Here is a 21,873-nt window from a genome sequence, read left to right as displayed (position 1 = left end):
AAACAGAGAGCAGCAAAATACCTAAGTAATATTTGACGGCTAGCAGAGAGAACAAAAAAAAAAAAAAAAAAAAAGAAAAGAAAAAAGAAAGGGCTGTGGAAAACCAGATGAAAATCAACACTGCGAGCTACTGGCTTGAAAATAAACCAGCTTTCCACCAGCCAGCAGGAGCAGCAGCAGCGTACTTGCAAGTCACCGAGATCTCAGTAGGGCTGAAGATTTGTTCCTTGCGGTGCTGTGACCCATCATGGCACAGTTCAGCGAGGCACCAAGGAGCTGGGTCATGCGATGGGCAGATGCACGTGGGAGAGAAGCCCTGGGGCTGCCGGAGCTGCGCGGCTCCCGGAGTCCCCTCTGTGACCAGTGAAGCACAGCAGCGCTCCTGCCCCCAGCTCCTGCAGCCCGGGGAGAAGGGGCAGGCTGAAACCTGGGCTCCTAACCTCCTTTGGATGGATACCTGACACACTGAAAAAGTCAGGTCCTTCTTCTTTAAAAAACAAAACCACAAAAAAAACTCACCGCTTTAAAATGTTAGATTTACATGCACACCACACAAACAATGCAGAGAGACAGAACCACATTCTTTCCCCTTTCAAACTAAACGCCACATCACCTGTTTTCTTAAAGCCATGCCCTAATTTGATAGATGGAGAAACTGACTCCCTCTGTCCTGTAAAAAAAAATGAAAAAAAGACAAAAAAGAAAAAGAAATTAATACTAATAATCCAGAGGATTAGGGCTCAGAGGTCAGTGCATAACCTTTTAATGAGCAAGGTATTTAAAGACTGATGACACAGTATATTTTTATTCTTCAGTAATTCAGTACAGAAGTTTACATTGATTGCTTAAAAGGCCATTTGATTTTATTTCCCATATTTAATTGTTCTTAGTGCCCAGTAAATGGGTGGTTGAAGAAAGTAAAGGATAATTTTATTCTTCTCGTATCATTAAAAATACTGTCAGCCCAACTCACTCATTCACACGCCCTCTGCATGCCCTTCATGTTTGCACAAAACCATGTGGATTATCTGTTTTTCATTACCACCAAACCCGAAACCCCCACAGTGCTCAGCCTCTCTAACCTGAATTAAACGTCTCACAGGTGCATGAACAAAAAAGGAGGTATTTTACCATTCCAAAGCAGAACTTTATTAATATGACAAGGAAAAACCATAAGGCTTGCACAATGGAATTTTGTTTTACCTCAGAATTTATATCTTCAATGAAAAAGGGCTGCCTGCTAAGTCCTTATGTCTTATCATGGCTTGGATCTCCTTAGATCCTGCTCATTGAGCAAGAGCTGCAGGTCCTCAGACATGCATTTAAACACATGGCACAGCTATATGCCTAAAGTTCAGCATGTGCTTAAATTAGCTCATCATCTGCTCATCTTTCTCCTTGTCAACAGAGAACAAATGTGAAAGACATAGGAAGGGCTCTCTCGCCTATCCAGTATTTGTTGTATCTCACAACACAGTTAAATTATGGCACTCAGTGAACATCGTGACAACTTCCTAGGTACAAAGTTATTTTTTGATTTCCATGAATTATGGAGTTATCTGGACGATAGACACAATTCCTAAGTTGCTATTTATGCAACACGCAGACAGTGTGGGTATTTGTTGAACCCACCTACATACTTGCACAATTCCAACTCACCAGAACCCGAAACAAAAAAAACCCTCTCATTTTCTAGTTTCTCTCTTCAACATTTCTATGATGTAAGAAATTATTATCACCATTTTCCATCCAGGCAGCTGAGATACAAAGAAATATGGTTTGGATTTGCAGAAGGTTCTGAGGAAGTTTAAAGCCCAGATCACCTTAATTCCTAACATGTTAGCCTTACTTTCAACAAACTCAGAAGGTGAAACTGTTAATGCCATTGAACTCAACAGGATATTTTACAATGGTTTCAACAGTGTCAGAATTTCATCTTCTAATGCCAGAAGAATTTTTATCTAAATAAAATCTGGGACTTTTTCTTTATAGCAATTCACAATATTTTATCACACACCTCTGAATTACTGAAAAGTTAACTTGATTCACTACTTAATTTAAAGCAAATCTCCCTCAGTGGAAAATACTGGTTCCTAACAACAACAACCAAAAAAAGTACATAGCATACAACAAATTTCATCAAAATTCATACATGCATATAAAAGGCAATTTTTCAAAGCAATTTTCATGTACCATTCAATATTAATGATCTCAAAGATCATCCCTGTAGAAAGGACTATTGAAACATGAACAAAAAAGGAAATGGCATAAAATATCTTTTGAAAGATAACCATGTACAGTTTTTGAAATGCAATCACATAGTTGAACTAGTACAATTTATATTGGATCTGTAATCTACTTAAGTATTTATTGATTGACACCATGACAAAATAACTGTTGCCCTAATAGGATTCACATCCAACATTTTTTAGGTTTTCCAAATAGTTCACATGGTACATTTACATATAAATCAATTAATATTGACTGATTGATCAATATATGCACAGTATGAAAAAGAGTTTTGGCGGCTTTATGTTCTCCGCAGAGCAGCTTTACCTACTGATGATTAATTTTAATTTACTTTAAAGGATTCTATTGCACTGAAACTTTAATTAAAAACGAAATGAGATAGTCTATAAAGTCTGCATAGCATCAATTACCTAGACTTGATATCCTGCACTTCGCCTACCCTCTGTACATATGGTTTCTGTTAAAATAATTGGAAAGCACTTCTGAACAATGTCACCCACACATCTATTCTAAGAGTGAGAGGATATATTACCATTAAACATCACTAATATTAATAAAGAAACAATTAATTCTTCATTATCTATTTCTAAAATACACCATCAGACTCCTCCAGTTCAAACACAAATAAAATGTTACATATGCCTGTCAGTGAAATGGGTAATCATCATCGTTGCTGTAATTTATACTGCTTTCTCTAGTAAGTCTAATGCCTCATTTATTTATAAGGCTTTTCGGCTGACATTATAAATAGCCTCTTTGAAATATTAAAAAAAAAATCTAGCTCTTATTAAGCGAACTCACATACTTCCTGTCAACTCTTTCCTTATAAAAAGTTGATTTTAATTTGCATTGCACATTTTTTGGTGAACAGGCAACATTCATGTTTAAAAATGTTACTGTTTCATTAAAACATACAAAATAATACTTTCCACTGATTCATGTATGTATATTAAAAATATGTGTTTAGCAGATTGATCTCAATCCCAAACTAAGAAGATCCATACAGAAAATTATTTGAAAACTGCTGGTGAGCTTACAGTAGGAGTAAGTCTGCTCAGCAGCTAGTCTGATTTGAAGATCAACCCTACCAATGCTGTTCTGGATCAGGGACAAGAACAGTTCAATGTTTTAATTATTGAAAAAGCATGGAATAGTCACAGTCCTACTCCACTGCAGCCAGCATCAGGTTACAAGCCTCTGTGGTGTCTCTGGCACACTGCCTGGACTATGTACTGCTATTTGTAAATTAGACACTTGTGTAGGAATGTCAATTTAAAATATCTTTGTTTAAATGAGCCTGATAAGAGATGACCAGATATCCATTTTATATGACCACTAAATAATTGCATTGCACCCAGCCAGCTTGTGAATTTTACAGGACAGCTAATAACAACCTACAAGGTAGCTTGTGAATTCAACATTAAAAAGAATAAAGCCATCAAAAACAATAAAAAGCATACTCTATAAAGCTGTAACAACAAAAACATCAAAAAAGTCAACTACCATCCATAACAAGAGCAATCTCTGAGCTCTCCATTTCTGAGAGTAATGGAGAGTCTAAGGTGCCCCTATCAATCCTGCTAATACAGCTCCAGCAATTATTTTCCATACTCTACATCAGTAAGTTAAAATATGTTTCCAATGCCTAACACAGCAGTCATTAAAGTTTCCCCTGGTTCAATCAGCATAACTAATGATGCCACATAATAACAGAATGCAATCTCTAATGAAAAGCCCAACAAAGTCTCCCTGCTACAATACTGCTCGTGATTTAGTATTCTCAACTTGTCCATCCTCCATCTTTTACTCTGTGGATATTATCACCACTCAGAAAATTACATTTCAATGAACTTGTCAGGAAATAAGTAATAAATTAATCAGGCAGCATAAACCAATTACACTCATTTTCTGTGTATTTTCTTCCAGGGCCCACGCACGAGTGCAGTACTGGCCGCACTGGTTATTCCTGCTGACTGCTCAGAAAGGCTGCAGGCTGTGAGCAGGAACGCTGCTGGAAGGAGGGGGAAAGGCATCTTTGCTCTGCTGAAGCCATCACAACTCCTGTTGATGCCAGAGGACATCCAGCACCAAAACACTGCTATTTTTAAATTATTTTTTTAAAGTATATACAAATCTCCATACAAAACTGAACCAGTTCAGGAACTTTGAAAAGTATCACAAAATTCCCAGTGTGAAAACTTCCAGCACCTCAGAAGGTTTGCAAGTGTGGCCTTGTGTATTTCTAGTAGTCAGCAGTGACAAAGAAAGGTGCCTACAAGGCTTAAGTTTTTGTTGTTATGAGTATTTCAAAGTCACATTTGGGAGTATCCAAAGCAATTTATGCCAATGACCATGGCTAAACGGAAGGAACTGAAAGATCCCAACACTGTTTGGGCAGCACCCAGCTGTAAGACGATCTCACTCTTCCCTCCAATTGCTAGAAAAACCTTTAATACTGATATGTTACTTCTAAACATGGGAAATGAGCAACAGGACCATGTAAAGAAGCAGTCAAGAGCTCCCATGCTAACAGATTCAATTTGGATGCCTCTTGCTCCAGGCTGTGTGAAAATTTGGGAAGAGCAGCACACTGGTTTAGCACCTCTTGTTTAAGGCATGATGTCCATCTTCACAAGCAAGAGAACCAGAAAGATTTTTTTCTTTTTAACAAATAAAGCTCAGATGCTGAAGCACAAGGCACACTCTGGCATGGCACAAAATTTCACAGCAAATTATTCAGATGCAAAATCTGAACAACACAGGCTAGTGGTCCTATAGAGGTGAGCCCAGGTGACACAAAATGGCACAGAAACTCCTTGTTTTACAAGGAATGCGAGTCCACCCATTTACAGCCTTCAAATGGATTTAGCCAGACTCCAAATAGATGCACTTTCAAATAACAACTTTCCACCAACTGCTTTTGTTGATATATAATGAAGATTTTATGAATACAAACACACTCTTCCCATGTATGAAATATTTCAATGAACTCTTAAACTTAGTCCTGCAAGAGTAATTATACAATCATCATGCACCTGCCAGACTCTAGACCCTCACAGGGCACCGACATCCTCTTTGTGAATATTGTCTGTGCTCTGTCTCAGCTGGGAAAAGATCCAAGTGGGTTAAGCTCTGGGAGCTCATTACCATTGCCTTCTTGAAGGCTGAATATTGCTTAACCTTTCCCCTGCAGTCGGCATAAAATTCCTAGAGGGCAGTTTGAGACTTATATGGACAAATTAAAAGTGGAATTTATTAAGACTGGAGTAAAATAAATTGAAATAAAATGAAATAAAATACGTCATGATACGTAACCTCATATTTGGCATGAGGTAGGCCAGAAGTGCAGTAAAAAATTAAGTTACAGCACTTTAAAAAAAATTATCTACCAAGCACTTTTGCCACCAAGCTAGCTGCCAAAGTAATATCCCTTCATGACTTTGACAATTCTTTTCTTTTCTTCATTTATCCTCACAACAGACATCTCCTACCAAGAAGTCATGTGCTCTCCTACTCTTGCCTATACTAATTTCAGAGTGCATTTATCAACCTTAACAGTTTCAGATCCTCTTTTTTTTCCTTGATTGCCCATTTTATGTTATCATTCTAAACACCTTTATAAAGGTCGAACCCAAAAAGCTCATAAATTCACAGCATCGGTCAAGGACGTGAGAAACTGAACTGGACATTGTACTTTTCACTTCCACTTGCAACAGCATGGAATAATGCTCACAAGACAGGATTATTTGAGCTTGTTCAGGTACTGGGAGCAGTGAAAATGGAGCAACACAGTCCCTGGCTGGCTTGGAGATAGGCTCTGCTGTGTTCAGGTCTATGCCCATGGCACGCTTTCTCCATAGCTCAGGCAAACCAGACAGGCCAAAGCTCATCCTTTGCCCACTTTGGGTGAAGTCACAGCTCTGACCACAGCACAAGTATCTCTACAGACAGCACATCTGACACGTGCATCGTGCTGCCAGGAAAACATAATGGAAAAAATAGAACAGGTAGTCCCATTCTATTAACAGAAACAAAAATGGATCAGCAGCACCCACACATCCCTACAAGGACTGCAGGAGACAACCCCACCAGTCAGACCCCATGTGCCATGGTGGCAGGGGCAGCATTTTCAGTTTTTTGCTGATTTGCAGTAGGTTTTTCCCAACATGTTCCAACAGCAGCCAGCCCCACAGCCCCAGCAGGATTTAGAGAACCTGCGCTGCTCAAACCTTTAACCCAGTTCACTGCAGCCACAAGCAGGAAAGCTTCAGCAAGCCAATGGGTCTACTGCAGAGATAAAAAGTGCTCACAAACCAGTACATTCTGCAGCACAAGTTCATTTTGCTACCCCTGGTTCATCTCCATGCCATAGAGCAACAGCCTTTTTAAGTAAATCTCTTTTCCAGCCAGCTTCCATTTTCATGTGTTTAATTTCCTTGTATTATCCCAACTGCACCACAGCAGGTCATACTAAATGATTTCTCTTCATTTTCTTTTTTTTGGTTCCATACATTTTCATATACTTCAAAAGCAGTGAGGTAGTTCTTGTGCCCCATCCTTTCACCCTCCATTAGCAAATATTTAAGTCTTTCAAATTTGTGCTGTGAGTCCATACTTCCAGCACCTGAAGTTTGTTTAGTCCACTAGCTTTCAGAGTGTAAGCATCCTGATGTCAAATGCTGTATCTTACCTTCCAAAGGAGAATATAACTCCAGTTACACTCACTTCAAGGTTTTTCTATTCTGGGAAACAAAGCAAAACAAACAAAAACAAACAAATGCACTATTTTCCCCAGTTGCCCTTAATTTGACTTCACTATGGTCCACATTAACAGAAACAGCAGCTAAACTGTCTTTGAAACTTTATTCACCATAGCCAGAAAAAAAGAGAAGGAAAAAAAGACTGGTGAAATGCCTTTAAAACATGCTTTAATCTAGCTGGAATGCCATAAATTGCTTCCAGATGTGCTCCATACAAAAGTCAATCATAGCTATTTATACTGACACTCTACAGTCCAAACAATCTGAATCCAAATGCCATGTCTCTGCTACAATAAAGCTATAAATGTCAGTCTTGTTGAATCTGGAGAGGTGTTGAAGAGTTCATGCTAGTTTGCTTTCTGGGCTATTTGTTAGCCAGCAATTATTTTTAAAAAAGGAAAAAAAAAGAGGGGAAAAAAAAGGAAAGGAAACAAAAAGAAACTTTTAAAATAGGTCCTTTCCTTGCTGAGCTGTTCTTAAAGCACACCTGACACCTTCCAATCATGACCTTGAAAGTGCCACAGGTTACAAGTTGAAATTCATTTCATAAGTTAGAAAAATGTAGTGCTTAGGCTCTGAGCCAAGAATAACTGAAGGGCTTGGCAAGGCTCCCATGCCCTCCCCTAGAACGAACACACACGTAGTACACCTGGGACTAAATGAACTGGAGTACAGTAAAATGACACACTGGCTGCAATAATACTTCTATTCAAAAATCTTCCAGGGTATTGGGGGAAAAAAAAATAATTCTTGCTGTATGGAAAAAAAAAGAAAAAAGTTTGGAAACTGTACCCTCATCTGTTGTTTTGCATGCAACACACAGCCATTAGAATCAAAGTAGTCTTCACCTGGGAAAGCTGAATAACGACCAGCATTTAAATGAAGAGCTGACCTATGGAGTTATTCCACACTGTTTCAGGGAAATGTATTATTTTTGTGTAGTCTCCACAGAATTTTCTCGTTCATTTTTATAGACTTCATTAAGACCCTTTTCCCTCCCTTGCAAAAGTGCACCTGCAGTTCAATTTATGTATAAATGTTCAGAGTTTTAATTCTGGATTTTTGTAAGTGAAAGACAACAGGGAATTTTCTTATCATTGCTTGCAGATTGGGGATTTAAAACATTTCAGAAAAATCACAACATGTAATGACTAGTCTTCAGTTCCCTGCCTTTTTATTTCCCTTGATGTTTGCCTCCTACTCCAAAGATTTCCTCTGCCTTCCCTCAGCTCTTTACATTCTTCCAAGTCCGAAAGACCATCCCTAAAATGGAGCTGAAGAATATTCCTCCCTCCTGGGTTAACCTATACCATGGACTGCCATTTTTAACCACAAAGGTTGAGAGAAAAAGGCAGAAAACACACATTGAAATTATTAAATTTTGATCTCAAACTTTCTGAGAAGGGAAGCAAACTGTACAAGACACAGTATTTCAAGATTCAAACTCTGTGTGTGTGTGTATATTCATATACTGAAAAAATTGAATATTTTAGAACAAGATTTGTGCTCTCAGTTCACCTTACTGGAAAACTTCAGTTTTTAATAAATCTCTTCAGCCAGAGGTTATACAAATGACTACAGAAGCAGCAAACATAATACCTGTATTTAAGAACGGGGGAGGAACCTATCTAGTGAACTACTGAGCTATCAGTCTGGCCCAAACACTAAGCCAGGTTTTGTAACCTAATTTGAAGGAATGTAATTTCTGTGTAATTGCAGGGGGCTGGAGCAGAGATAAGCAAGAGAGAGGCAGAGAAGCTCTTCAAGTTAAAAGACAATTCTGGCATAAGAAGAAAAGATTAAAGCTTGGCTGCGAATTCACTAAGAATGGAATTCACAAGCACGTGCCTAACCATGAGGAGGGCAAGATGCTCCAGCCACTGTCCCGTGGGAATGAGATGGAGGAAAGCCCTGCCACATGGGAGACTGAGAAATTTACATTACTTCAGTATCCAGCAACAGCAGGGGATAAAACTTGGTGATGCACAAGCTGCCTTCCTCTCCTGTATCAGCTTACATTCATGCATCTATCTTTATTCCTGGCTGCTACCAGACAGTGAGGAGTTCTCATTGCATTGGTTCTCCAGATAAAGACATTTAAGTCTTGTAAGAAAAGCTTGGGAGCTGCTAAACCCATAAATAGAGGGTACCAATACCATTTTTCATCGACATCTCTCTATCAGTGTATTTCTTCTTTTTCTTCCATCCCTGCAGTGATACCAACCTTCAAAAACCTTGACCTTCCATGAACCTTACTACACAAAGCACCATGTTATTGTACATCCTCATATGATCAAAATTTATACCAAAAGTCCTTCTCACATCCTACCTCACTGTGAAGGCCTTCCACAGTCTCTCTGAAGCCTGCCCATGCATTTTTAACATTTAAAGACAAACGCACACCCAAAGGAAGCAACTAATTTACTCTGTGTCCATAATCCTTACTATATTCTCTGCACCAAAGCACAGTGCTCTCCCCTAAAATGTGCATTAAGCCTTCCATTTAGATGCCAAACCTTCTGAATATAGAACTTAAGAGTCTTCTCATGGAGCACCAGCCCCACTCTGGGATACAACGAAGTAAAGTAACTATGACAATAATAATAACTAACACTAATCACTATCATTGGCCCTAAACTCTGTGAATCTGTTCTGCTTTTGCAGCTGTGCTGTTTCTTCTGAGGCACCAGTGGTGCTGCCAGCAGCCTAAATGTTAGTATTAATTCAACCCACCCTTCCTATCCAACAAAAAGTAGCCTATCTCCAGATCTGCATAGCTTCTGCATTTGTGATGGCTGACCCCCAAAAAGAGATAGAAGGAGAACAAAAGTCACCAAAGTTACCAAAATATACAATATAGCTACTGTTTCAAACAAACAGGTTTGAAGCCAATATAATTTCTAACAATATCATCCAATGTTTTATTTGCTTTAAAGTTGTCCTCCTTTATTGGAAACAATAAGCCTTCCAAAACAAAGCAAAATAACACAAAACCAAAAAAAAATTTTAAAAAAAGAGAGAGAGAAAAAACATCCCTCACTTCATGTTTAAAATTATTTACTATAGCTTTAAAAGTAACAAATGAAGCACTTGAGTCTCAGATGTGCAACCAGTAGGGAGTTGGCTCGATGCATCAGTTTTTACACCTCTTGCAGTTAAATCAGAGATCCAAATGCAAAATCTAGCACTCAGAGGTGAACTTATAACACTCCCTGGAGGAGTGTGTCCATAAACCATTCACTGGATTACACTCATCCATACAGTACTTTATTTTATAAATCCACTCCCCAACAAAAAAAAAAGTAAAAAGGGAAGGGAAAAAAAGAAAAGAAATCTTAACTAAGGTGAAGTTAAGGTTGTATAAACTATATATCATTTTTGTCATCACATGTCTAAATCTCTGCTTTCCTTTTTGAGATTTCATTAGTACAACTTTCCAGTGTTTTTATCTCAAATGGATTTGTTTCTCCAAATTTTCGTCTTGGCCAGCAAAGGGATCCAAGAACACCCAGTGACATATGTGGCACGGCCACGCGTGGCGCAGGAGCACTCCCAGGCCTTTGGGGCGTGCTCAGCACAGCTACAACACTTTCAAAAACTGCTGTGCTGACTTTTCTGTGGAATGTCCTCAGTGACAGCTTTTTGGGAGTTTCACATTACGCCTCATGTTCTTATGAGTCTTCCAGACATGAAGTCTTTCGCAATGGATTTCATAGAGTCATGGAAGCATTCAGGTTGGAAAAGATCTCTAAGATCATCGAGTCCAGCTATTAACCCAGCACTGTCAAGGCCACCACTAAATCGTGTCCCTAAGTGCCACATCTAGACATCCCGCAAATACCTCCAGGCTTGGTGATTCAGCCACCACACTAGGCAGCCTGTTCCAACACTTGACAACCCTTTCTGTAAAAATTTTTTTCTTAATATCCAATCTAAACCTTCCCTGGTGCAACTTGAGGCCATTTCCTCTCATCCCACTGCTTGTTACTTGGGAGAAGAGACCAACCCCCACCTGGCTACAACCTCCTTTCAGGTAGTTATAGAGTGCTAAAGTCTCTCCTGAGCCTCTTCTTCTCCAGGCAAAACAGTCCCTGTGCTCTTTCAGCTGCTCCTCATGGGCATTATGCTCTAGAGCCTTCACCAGCTTCCTTCTCTTCCCTGAATGTGGTCGGGCTCCTGGAGAGTGTATGTAAACGTGCATGCATTGTGTGTGCATACCCACACGCACGAACAGGTGCACACAGACACACAGGAACACACACACAGACACACAGGAACACACACACACAGACACACAGGAACACACACACACAGTCTGGGGCTAGAACTAGAATGGGTAAAGATCAGTGTAGCTTCACTGAATTCAAAGGAATATGCATCAGATGAGAAAACCTGAGGACAGTGAACCTGCGTGATGGCCTACTGACTATTTCAAAGTTGACAGAACATAAAAAATGTGAAGATTTCCGAGGTCCTTCATGATTAAAAAAAGGAAGCACATGCACTAGTAACAGAAAGAGTGGGAGTTTATTCCAATAAATACCATTCTCTTCACTGACTAACACACAGCTTCTTCCATGTCTCTTGTTTTATTAAAATTGCAGAATGGGTGGCTTCTGTGGCTTAATAGCAGTGTTTGATTAGACAGCCTCCACTGACCATAACTTGTTTCTCTTTTGGAATATGACAGTTATCCAGATTTTCTACATTTACTGTAATTTCTCAGCTATGTCTGCATGGATTTATGCATGTTCTTTTGATTCTCTACTAGTTGTACACCACAGTCTAAAAACAATCATAAACACAGTTCTTAAAATGTGCATTAAGTTCTTAAGAATTTTTTAGCTGTCTTATAAAGTGACATTATTAAAAGAAATATTTGCAACTTTCAAAGTTTGAAAACTTGCCATAATGCTCACCTCCCCCAGTTCAACTCAAACATAAAATGGAGTTCCTCTTCCAGTGGTTCAAGTTCATTAAAAATGTAAATAAACAAAAAACTCAGTTCCTCTACGGGTTCATCAAACTTTGATCAAGGCAGAGATCATTTTTCACACCATTACCTAAAACTGCACTCACAGTTCACCCTCAAGCCCCTTGCCTGCAGCCATGAAGATACACTCTTAGAACATACTGGATTTGCCACTGGAACGGCCAGCTCTCACAGATCCATTTCTTGCTGCAATGGGGATGGGATCAGCAGCAGGATCAGCTCACCTGCAGCTTTGCCTTCTGCTCCAGCTTTGGCTGACTCCAAACAATGGGTCAAACCAACAGCACTATCAGTGTCAAGTTGATCCATTGCACAAGCCCACATCGAGGAAAGATGTGCTCTGAGAATATGCAAAACTGTCTACAAACTCAATTAGTCAGCACACATAATTATGCCCCCAAGTGTTAAGAAACTGAAAAGCCTTTTTGGTTATAAAATACATTGGGAATCTTAATGTTATGGTCAGTAAGACAACAGACCATTATTTATGCTGCATTTTATCTAGTCCTTGAATGCAGCTCCCCCATTCCTGATGTAAGATTTTCATTAGCCATTATACAGCTGAATGGGAAAGCCAAGCCAGAGAACCAAACCCACTCAAAGACACACCACATTAATAAGTTGACAGCACATGCTATAAAATACAACTGCGGGCCTCTTACGTGAGTCACAAACAGTAACTTTTACAGCAGGACAGTCAATAAAGAGCAACCACCACCCCAAAACATTAAGAGTGTCTTGGTGAGCAATAACAGGTAATGGTTTGTTCGTCTGTTTACTGGCCAAGCTCTAGAGAATAATCTTCTCCAATTACACTGTTCTCACGCATCATGCCATACTTCAGTGACCACATCTCCGTGTCAATGGTTTTTAATTCTTTTATCTCCCCTAATCTTCTCCTTTAAAGAGCTACCCTAAGTCTTTGCTTACATCATTCTGCTGAATTTCCATTACCACGGAAAAACATCTGCCCCTATTAATTTTTTCAGTGTACTTTTGGTATGTTATTGCTTTTTTTAAAATCAACTAATAAAATCATATCAGAGAGTTTTTCAGTACAGCCTAAGCAAACACTGGTGTATGACTACAATGAGATATAGTACAGTATGCAAGAGAAGTCAGAGGCTGAAATGAGAATACAATTTCCCATGAGAGAGTTCTATGTTCGAGCCATTTAACTTTAAAACTAGTTCAATATTTGAACAAGACACTATTTTATTCCCATTCAAAGTTTAAACACAGATCACTTCGAAATCAATCATAAATTCAAACCTCTTTATTTTAGAAACTGCTTCAATATTTAAAAGCTTTCTTTCTCCCTTTAATGTAACTGCACCTTCAAGGCTGCAGAAGCAGAACTGACTTTGAGATCCTTAAGAGCAATGCTATTTTCCTGCCAATACATACAAAAGGCAGTTCTAGGAAAAAGAAAAAAACCACAAAGGCGAGGCTGTGCTTTGCTTCAGAGTTTAAGAACAAAGTCTGGACAAAGAACACACAGCCTAGTCTTCAGCCCAAACTAAAGTAAATGAACTTGGTGCGGGTGCTTTTCAGGGCACACCACCATAACTCCTTGTTACTGCACCGCTTTTGTCCTCACCTGGGTGTAAGGAAAAACCAGATGAGTGGGATCAGTGTAGACGAAAACCAGCCCTCCTTTAGGATGGTACAGAGTGAGAAATCTGCAATTCAGAGGGAGGATGCAGAGCCCATTCGTGGCCCACACGGTGGCTGACAGTGCAGAAATGGACGGCTCCAGCTCTGCGACACAAAAAAAATATTTCAGCCTGGTGAAATTGCAACATTTCTCACCCATATATCATTTCCTTGTGATGATCTTAAGAGTTCTTGGGGGTGGATGTTACATTTGCTTGTTTTTAAACCTTAAAACTCATTCTTCAGATGGGCAACATACCATGGAGAGTCAGTGATGGAGAAGTGAAAGCAGGCGAGTTCCAGAACTGTGTCAGTGTCAGCTCTTTGGCACATGCCACTCTCATCCAACTAATTTCAGTACCAATTTGTTTCTAAAAATTATCTTTTGTGCCCTCATCTTTGTACAAAGCTCTTTTTCACAAGCCCAGAGCATACAGCTCAGCACAAATGTAACACTACAAAAATACTCATATCAAGTAGAAAAGACAAACTGATTGCTCTAAAGCAAACAGATCTATTAACCTCAGAGCTGCCCTACTCTGGTTTCTGGTCAACTACAGTCTTCACAATCCAGTTAGAAGATCCCTTTAAAAAGGATTAAGCATCTGTACTATTAAGAGATCACAGAACATGAGAAAGAATTAGTCTGTGTCTTTGTGATATCAATGCATTTAACCACCTATGGCTTTGTATGAATCCAGTAAGTATTATTTGGCTCTATATATAGCAACATGATAGACCTGGCTGCATGGGTAGTCATGCTGCTGCACCAGCATCTGAATGTCACCTTTCCCAGGAGAGGGCAGCTGTCATTCATAACCACCTCTCCTTAATTGAAAAATGAGGGGCCCCTATTTCCAGGGAGCCATAGGCCAAGAGCATTAGGCAATAAACGAGCTTTACTTTTTACGTACCTCCAAATAAAAAGAAGTCAGTTGTAATCAACACAGCATTAACATACTGTCTTGTAATATTTCACATAAAACATGTCACTGAAAACTCAGTATTGAGCAGGAAGGAATTTGATGAATCAAGCAGATGAAGCCAAGATGTAGTTATTAGATGCATTACATCTTTAGCACATCATCTGTAAAAATGTCCAGGGTAAACTAACGCTCCAGGGGAAACCTGACCTTTAAGAGGCTCCCTAATACTACATCTAAATTAATGTCAGTGACAGGCACTTCAATCTAAAATAGCAGGGTTCTTTCATTCTATCTACACTATCTATTCATCCATTTATTTGTGTGTAAATGTGTGTGTGCATAAATGGATTTGTGTCATTCTGCCACTGGGGGAGTGGGTGGGGGACAAAAAGAGCTCATCGATTTTTTTATTATATTATTTCTACTCCTTACTGCTCCTATGCATATTGTTAGTTTTGCAGGATTCATTCAGAATCCTTCCAGCATAAAAAAGGGTAGGAAAATTATTTTTTATAGGAACTAAGTATATTTCTCCAAGGAAGTATCAACCTTGAAAAACAAACATGCTTAAACTAGAGCAAGATGGAACTCTTGCAGCAATCAATAGAACAAGGAATTCTGAATTTGTTTTAAAGAGCTGGGCCAGGCTCTGACATGACCAGTGGTCAAGATAAAAATCATAATTGAGATCAATTCTGCTGTTTCAAAACAAAGCAGTGAAAATAAATTCAGTAGAAGATGCATTTCTGCCTTGAAGGAAAAGAAACAAATGAAAAATACACTGCAAAATACTGATCATAGAATAAATTCATGGCTGTTAGTCAGATCAGTGCTAACTGTAGTGGCCAAACCTTCCCTCACTTCTATTTTTCATTCCATTTTGGAGGTTTTATGACCAAGGGATGAGGCCATTGCAAGGCAGCCACTCTGATGACTTTCTTCCCTTGCCGATACCTCAGAGAGGACCAAACCCACCTAGACCTGACCTCCTTCCACTTCTCAGAGACAACTGCATAGTGGTGTTTTCAAGAGATATGTCTTCATGCAAAAGAAGCTGAAACCAGTTCCTTGATGCAAAGGATTTACACCTTGCTCTGAAATGAGGACAATCACATTAGCTAAATCCTAGTGAAGTAAAATTGTTAAGTCCTTTCACATTTTGTTGATCAAGAAACCTTTTATTGGAATATTTTTCTTTTCAAACTTCTAATTGGTCTTTATGCTGTGGTGAGCTACTTCACATTTTAGTTACTTTATGTGTGGTTATATTTTCTTACAAAGACACAATTGATCAGGAATTGCCATAATCCCACACAGAGAAGTAGTCCTAGAAGCACTGAGTGCATAAAACATTAATGTCAGTAGTGTAGACATGACAAGTTTCAACTCTCCTTTCAGCTAAACAATCTGCCTCTTTCATACTAACATCACTGCTCAGCCATGGGCTACATAAACAATGTCAAACCTGGTTTCAATATAAAGTGAGCACATTAATGTTCCCACTAATATACATTTCCCAGTAACCACTCCATTAGATTGCTTAGTTCAAACTGATATCATATCATATAACATATCAGCCAGCTCAGATTCACAAGCTCAGAAGAAACAGATATTCTAAGTATTAAAAAAAAACCCTTTCTCGTGTGTGCTCAAGAGCCCTGCTAATACAAAAACTCCCATGAGGCTCTCAAGAAAACATGCCTGTGTGGAACACAGCCCTCCTCTGTTCAGTGAGAGGTTTTTAAGGTTTTTGCTTTTTTTTTATTTTTGGATGATGGTCTTTCACTTAACTTCTTCACAGAGACTAAGTAAATGGATACAAAAATAAAGAGGTGCTGTTCAGAGCAGATAATCCTTTCTGTAATCTCAGATAATGTATCCAAGACCAGTGGATCCAGAGATGTTTCTCTTTAACCTATCCCCAAAGCAAGCCAGTTGTGAGGCTAAAAAGTTGAATGCACATGATGCAGAAATTCCCTGATTTAGTTCACTACAGACCCTCTGATTATAAAGCAAGACCCTATCCCAGACACATGAACTTTGTCTTTTCCCTCACACCCAGTGAGAGCACAGCAGCATCAGTCTCAGGGCAGAAGGACCTGAGAACTGCCCCCTGCAAGGGAACCTCACGTGAGCCTCCTTAACAAGCCCATGGTCCCACAAAGCACATGCTGTACGAGCAGCGTGCTGCAGACAACATGACTGTGGCCTCCCACGTCAGCCCAGGTTACAGGGTGGTTTATTATGGGCTGGGGAACAATATCCTAGGAGCTCACACTTCCAATTTTCACGTTCAGCAGCTGGAAAGGCAAATATCCTCAGCCAGAAAGTTCATTAACCTTGAGATTTTCCACGGCCGGATTTCTTCAGTATTGCAGTAAGATGCAATTTTACATTTGGGTTATGGGTTTTTGAAGTATTTAATGTAGCTGGAAGCCAACAAATACCAGCTAACCTTATCCCTGAGCTTGATAGTGTGTTGTGCAAAATATAGCCACTTTGAAATAACATGGCTTTAAAACTGTTTATGCTTAACGCGGTGAAATTAAACACACTGAGTCAGACATGCTAACTTTTCTATGTTGTTGAGTAACACTTAATACCTTAAAGAAGTGAGAAACAGGAAAGAGACTCGGGGATTTAGAGAGCAGCAGGGAATTTCCATAAAGCCATCTGATTTCTCAGAAGAAAAAGAATGAAGGTTGAAAGTGAAATTGAATTAATCCTGGAAATATGTAATGCATGCCCCCCAGTAATCAGACAATGGGGAGCACTCAGCATAGATAGAGGAAGGTCCAATCAATCTTAAATGAAACAATACCCACTCTGAAGTTCTCTGACTCTTCCAGGTTCACTAAACTTGACCCAGAATACATAAGTCTGGACTGGCACTGATCTCATAGGGCACATCCTCAGAAGGTGTAAATCTGAGCAACTCCACTGACTTCAAAAGTCTGCTGAGCCTCTAGCTCCAGATGTCTGTCCGCAGTCATGAATTCCTAATTTCACAATACTTTAACACACCTAAAAGAGCAGCAAAGGCTAAAGTTTTTGCACTTGTTGTTAAGTAAACAATTACTTAATATGTTAAATAAAATTAATAGCTGAAAGTATTCTACATATTCTGATCAGCAGTTGAGATTTATCCCATACATTCAGGTTCAAAGTAATTTTGCTTTGGGCTTCAAAGCTCACTTTTAACTTCAGCCAGCTACCACTGTCAAGTTTCCAGGATAAAGTTCAATAAGGTTTACTTTCTAGTAAGAGTTCAGCCACTAACCTATGCCACACACTTTTTCATGTGCAGTGTGCCTACTGAAATGCAAGTCTTCAGAATATTGTGTTATGTCAGTGAGAACAAGGTCTGGCAGAAAAACCCCGGTCAGGGCTATTTCAACCATTCAACAGCCCAATTACTTATAGTATGTTAAACCTTCCAGCTCCATGAATGCAAAGCTGTTTGCACTCAGGCAGCCAGCGTTGCACTGATAGGGTTGTACATCGTGAATTATTTTGTCAAAATACAGTGTTTCAAATATAATTGCCAGAAGAGATGTAACATGCAGGCTTGCAGCCTCAAGTGCAATTTCCTGGCAACTGCAATGGTGCGAGCGTATGGATTAACACATGAGCAATTCCAGTTAAAAGTGATGCAAGTCCATTAACGTTGGGTCTGACTAACATCCCCTCATACACAGGATTCCTTGAAACCAGAAATACAATAAATTAACATGGAATAGATTCACTTGCAACATTTAGTATACAAGCGAAGATGCTACCAATTAGCTGTCTGTGTAACTCATTTTGGAAGATGGCATCTACTTTTTCTTTCCTTATCAGACTAGAAAAAGAGCATGTCCTGCAAGGCCTTCTCAATCTGCTGAAGTATGTACTCTAAAAGATGCCCAGAAACAGGATTCAAAGGTCCTTACCATGCTCTATTATTCTGCAGAGTTATGAAAAGAGAACACCAACCAGAAAGAGAGTGTGTTAGAAACTGTTCTTCCTACAAATTCCTCCATCTCAACAGAAGCAGCATTTCAGGTACTTTCTGCCTGTACAATAAAGAAATAATTTTCCATCGCCACCATCAATTGATTTTTCTGAAATTTGGGTTCAATTCACCTTGCATCATACACTCCTATTCTTTCAAGAATTACAGCAGCATGCTATGAAAAAAATACAGAAATAATTACAAAACATGCCCCAACAACAGCATATCTTATGTTCTAGCTGGTGAATCACACCAAGCTCTGACATAATCACCTCCAAGGTTGTGCCTCTCCTACTAGCCATGTGCACAGTAAGCTGGTGGGACCTCAAATCATCATGGGCTTAGATGAAAAGACAAAGCAAAAATCTGGATATACTCTTTTTTCACAAAGTCAGGAAATAATTTGTGCAAGAGGAAGAAAAATTAGATACCACATCTAGATACATCACTGAGTGGGATACAGAGTCCAATGCTGGGGAAGTTGGGAGGTATTGCCAAAGAACTGTTTTGCCAGAAACCAGCCAGTTATCAGTTGTCATTAAGCTTTTTGATATCTGACACACATGGAAAGCATGCTACTTATAAGTATGCAATTATGTTATAGAAGTATTCCTTTTTTATTTTCCCCCTTCCCTTTACCCATTTAAATATGTTGGTTTGACTAGACTGAAAAGCAAAGTCTCCCTCAATATTAACAGAATAGATGTGCTACAAAGTGAAGGTGTGCCAGACTGCTTGTAACATTTCTGCCATCAGAAAGTGATCTGAGAAGGGTATAGAAAAAAATTTGGTGTTCCTGTGCTATATAGCTGTAGGTTCCTATCAGGAACTTGATTCTCCCAAAAAGGTATAGAAAGAAACTGAAACACACAAGTGTAAACAGGTGTGAGGATTCAAAACCTGCTAATTTGCTGTGATTCACTAATAACTGAGCAATGCTGTTGCCTTACTTGTTAATATTTTATTGGAGACCATTTCCTTGAAATGGGATTGCTACAACCCATCAATTCATTATTTCAGCACCAAATTTTAAAAGACACCTATTGTCATCATCTTTTGTCTGGTTTTGGCCATTTAAGTCTAGCATTGAGGGTTTCCCTCCCACACATACCATTCTAAGCAGCATCATACAATCTTCTTCTGCCACACCGCTTGGAGATTTAGGGGATCCACAGGAAGGAATAATCTGGTTTATCTAACCCATAGTGCAATTGATTCCACTTGGGTGGCTGACAGAGAGCTCACTTTTAATCTGCATCAATATTTCTTCCCTGCCAAAATGCCACTGCTGAGGTGCCACCAGCAACGTGTGTTGTGTAATCGAGACCACCGTGCTCGGGGCAGGCAGAAAACTGAAGGCTCCTCTGTGCCATGTAGACATGCCTACACTTGGAGAGGCAAAGCTGACTGCAAACTGCTTGAGCCACTTCCCTGTGAATTATTTTTACTTCTGTGACTTGACTTCTTAATTTCCTCTCCCTCTCTTTTCAAGCTGATGCTGTAATACGGTCACACTGTAGAAATCTCAGTCAGTGCAATATTCTGTGGAGCCACACAGCCCTCTGATATTTAGGAGGCTGCTCCTGATTCATCAAGGCTTCCTTGATGCCTTACAACGTCTTGGCGAGGTCACAGGGTGCAGGCTGCAATTTCCTTCACCTTTTTATTTGTATTAATCAGGAGTTTGGGGAGCGTGTATCCCTGTGTTTCCTGGCCGGCTCCAGGCATCACTGCATCACAGCGGCACCTGGTGGGACGGGGCAGGGCTGGAGCGCGCCACTGCCCGCCCCGCAGCCCCAGCAGCGCCCAGACATCCACTACAAAACCAAAATTAGCCTTGCTTTGCTCTGGCAGGCCTTTCTAACATCTGTTGCTGTGAAAAGTTCAGAATTAATATCACTGAACCCTACCCTGGTATTTGCTAAAGAGATGCAAAATGCTGGATGGGGAGCAGACTGCACAGTAAGCCACATCTTAGAAACAGCCTGCAACCCGAGGGATCTGGGAGATGCTGCACACAGCACCAAAAGGAAAAAATAACCTGATAAATAACTCATCTCCAAGGCCTCTCAACTTTTGATTCATTAGCCATCATTAAAAATTTATAAAAGTATATTAGAAGTAAAGCTCAGTTCAACCACCCACATGTATTCTAGCAACACTATGACACATTGAGCCCTTTTCTTTTGATTACTGCCTTCAATCTCATCATTTTTATTTTATGGGACGCAAAGCATCAAATTCAGCTTCAGAAATACAATGTTCAAAATATAGTGGCCAATAAATGTTTCATCTTTTTCACAAACTAGACCTTAAAGAGCTTCAGTTATTTATTTTTATAGCAGCAGCATACATAAGTGTATGACACAGTAAAGGATACTGATCTCTGAAGACCTCAGATTATCTTAAACTCCAGAAAATCAATATCAAATCCTGTGTTTATGGTACTTTTCATTATTTATTTTAGAGCCTAAGGAAGTGGACAGTGGAGACTGCCAGTTTTGTAGAAAAAGAACCCAGCAAAGTTGCAGTCAGATTTATAGGTCAAACACAACATTACAAAAGAAACCATTTGCCCCCAAGAGCTGAAATCACTGCTGTTCACCATAAGCAGAACACTTTTATTAAAAGTCTGCAGGCTGTTGCTACACCTCCATCTAATTTACTTCAGTCCTTACACCCTGGCCCACGCAGAGCCTGTGCAAGGTGAGCAAGGGCTCCCACACAGGTACAGCTGCCTTGGAGAGGCACTGCAATCTGCAGAGTGCAGCTGGAGCTGAGGGTGTTGCTGCGATCTCCAGATGCTCACACACCTCAGCATCGATGCAAATGAACACCAGGCGTGTCAGACTGTGCCCGCTGCTTTCAAGACTACCAGCACTAGATTAATTTTTCAAAAGTGCAAGTCCATGAGGCACATGAGAAGAGGGGGGGGAAAAGGAAGGAAAAGGAATGAAAGAAAAAGTTTAGAGAGCTTCAATCCTTAAAAACACTTGGATGCATAGAGCATCCAAAGACAGAAATAAGGATTTTTATCTCTTAAAAAAAATCCACTCTGCATTGTGATTGCTGAGCCAACTGAAGAAGAAAACTACTAAGTTAGATCTGTATTAAGTATAACTTTAAATCCCAAATTAACTTAAGGAGGTTGATTAAGAACAGGAAGAAATAAAATCTTAAGGAGCGGACAAATTATCCTAAAGAAGTGCTGGTTTAAAATGCAAAAAAGGGCCATTAAAGTGAAAGGGGCTCTTACTATCTCTGACTGTGCTCAACATACACTTAGAGCCAATC

Source organism: Ammospiza caudacuta, chromosome 1 (assembly GCF_027887145.1).
Source record: "Ammospiza caudacuta isolate bAmmCau1 chromosome 1, bAmmCau1.pri, whole genome shotgun sequence".
Lineage (NCBI taxonomy): Eukaryota > Metazoa > Chordata > Aves > Passeriformes > Passerellidae > Ammospiza > Ammospiza caudacuta.
This window is presented reverse-complemented; position numbering follows the sequence as displayed.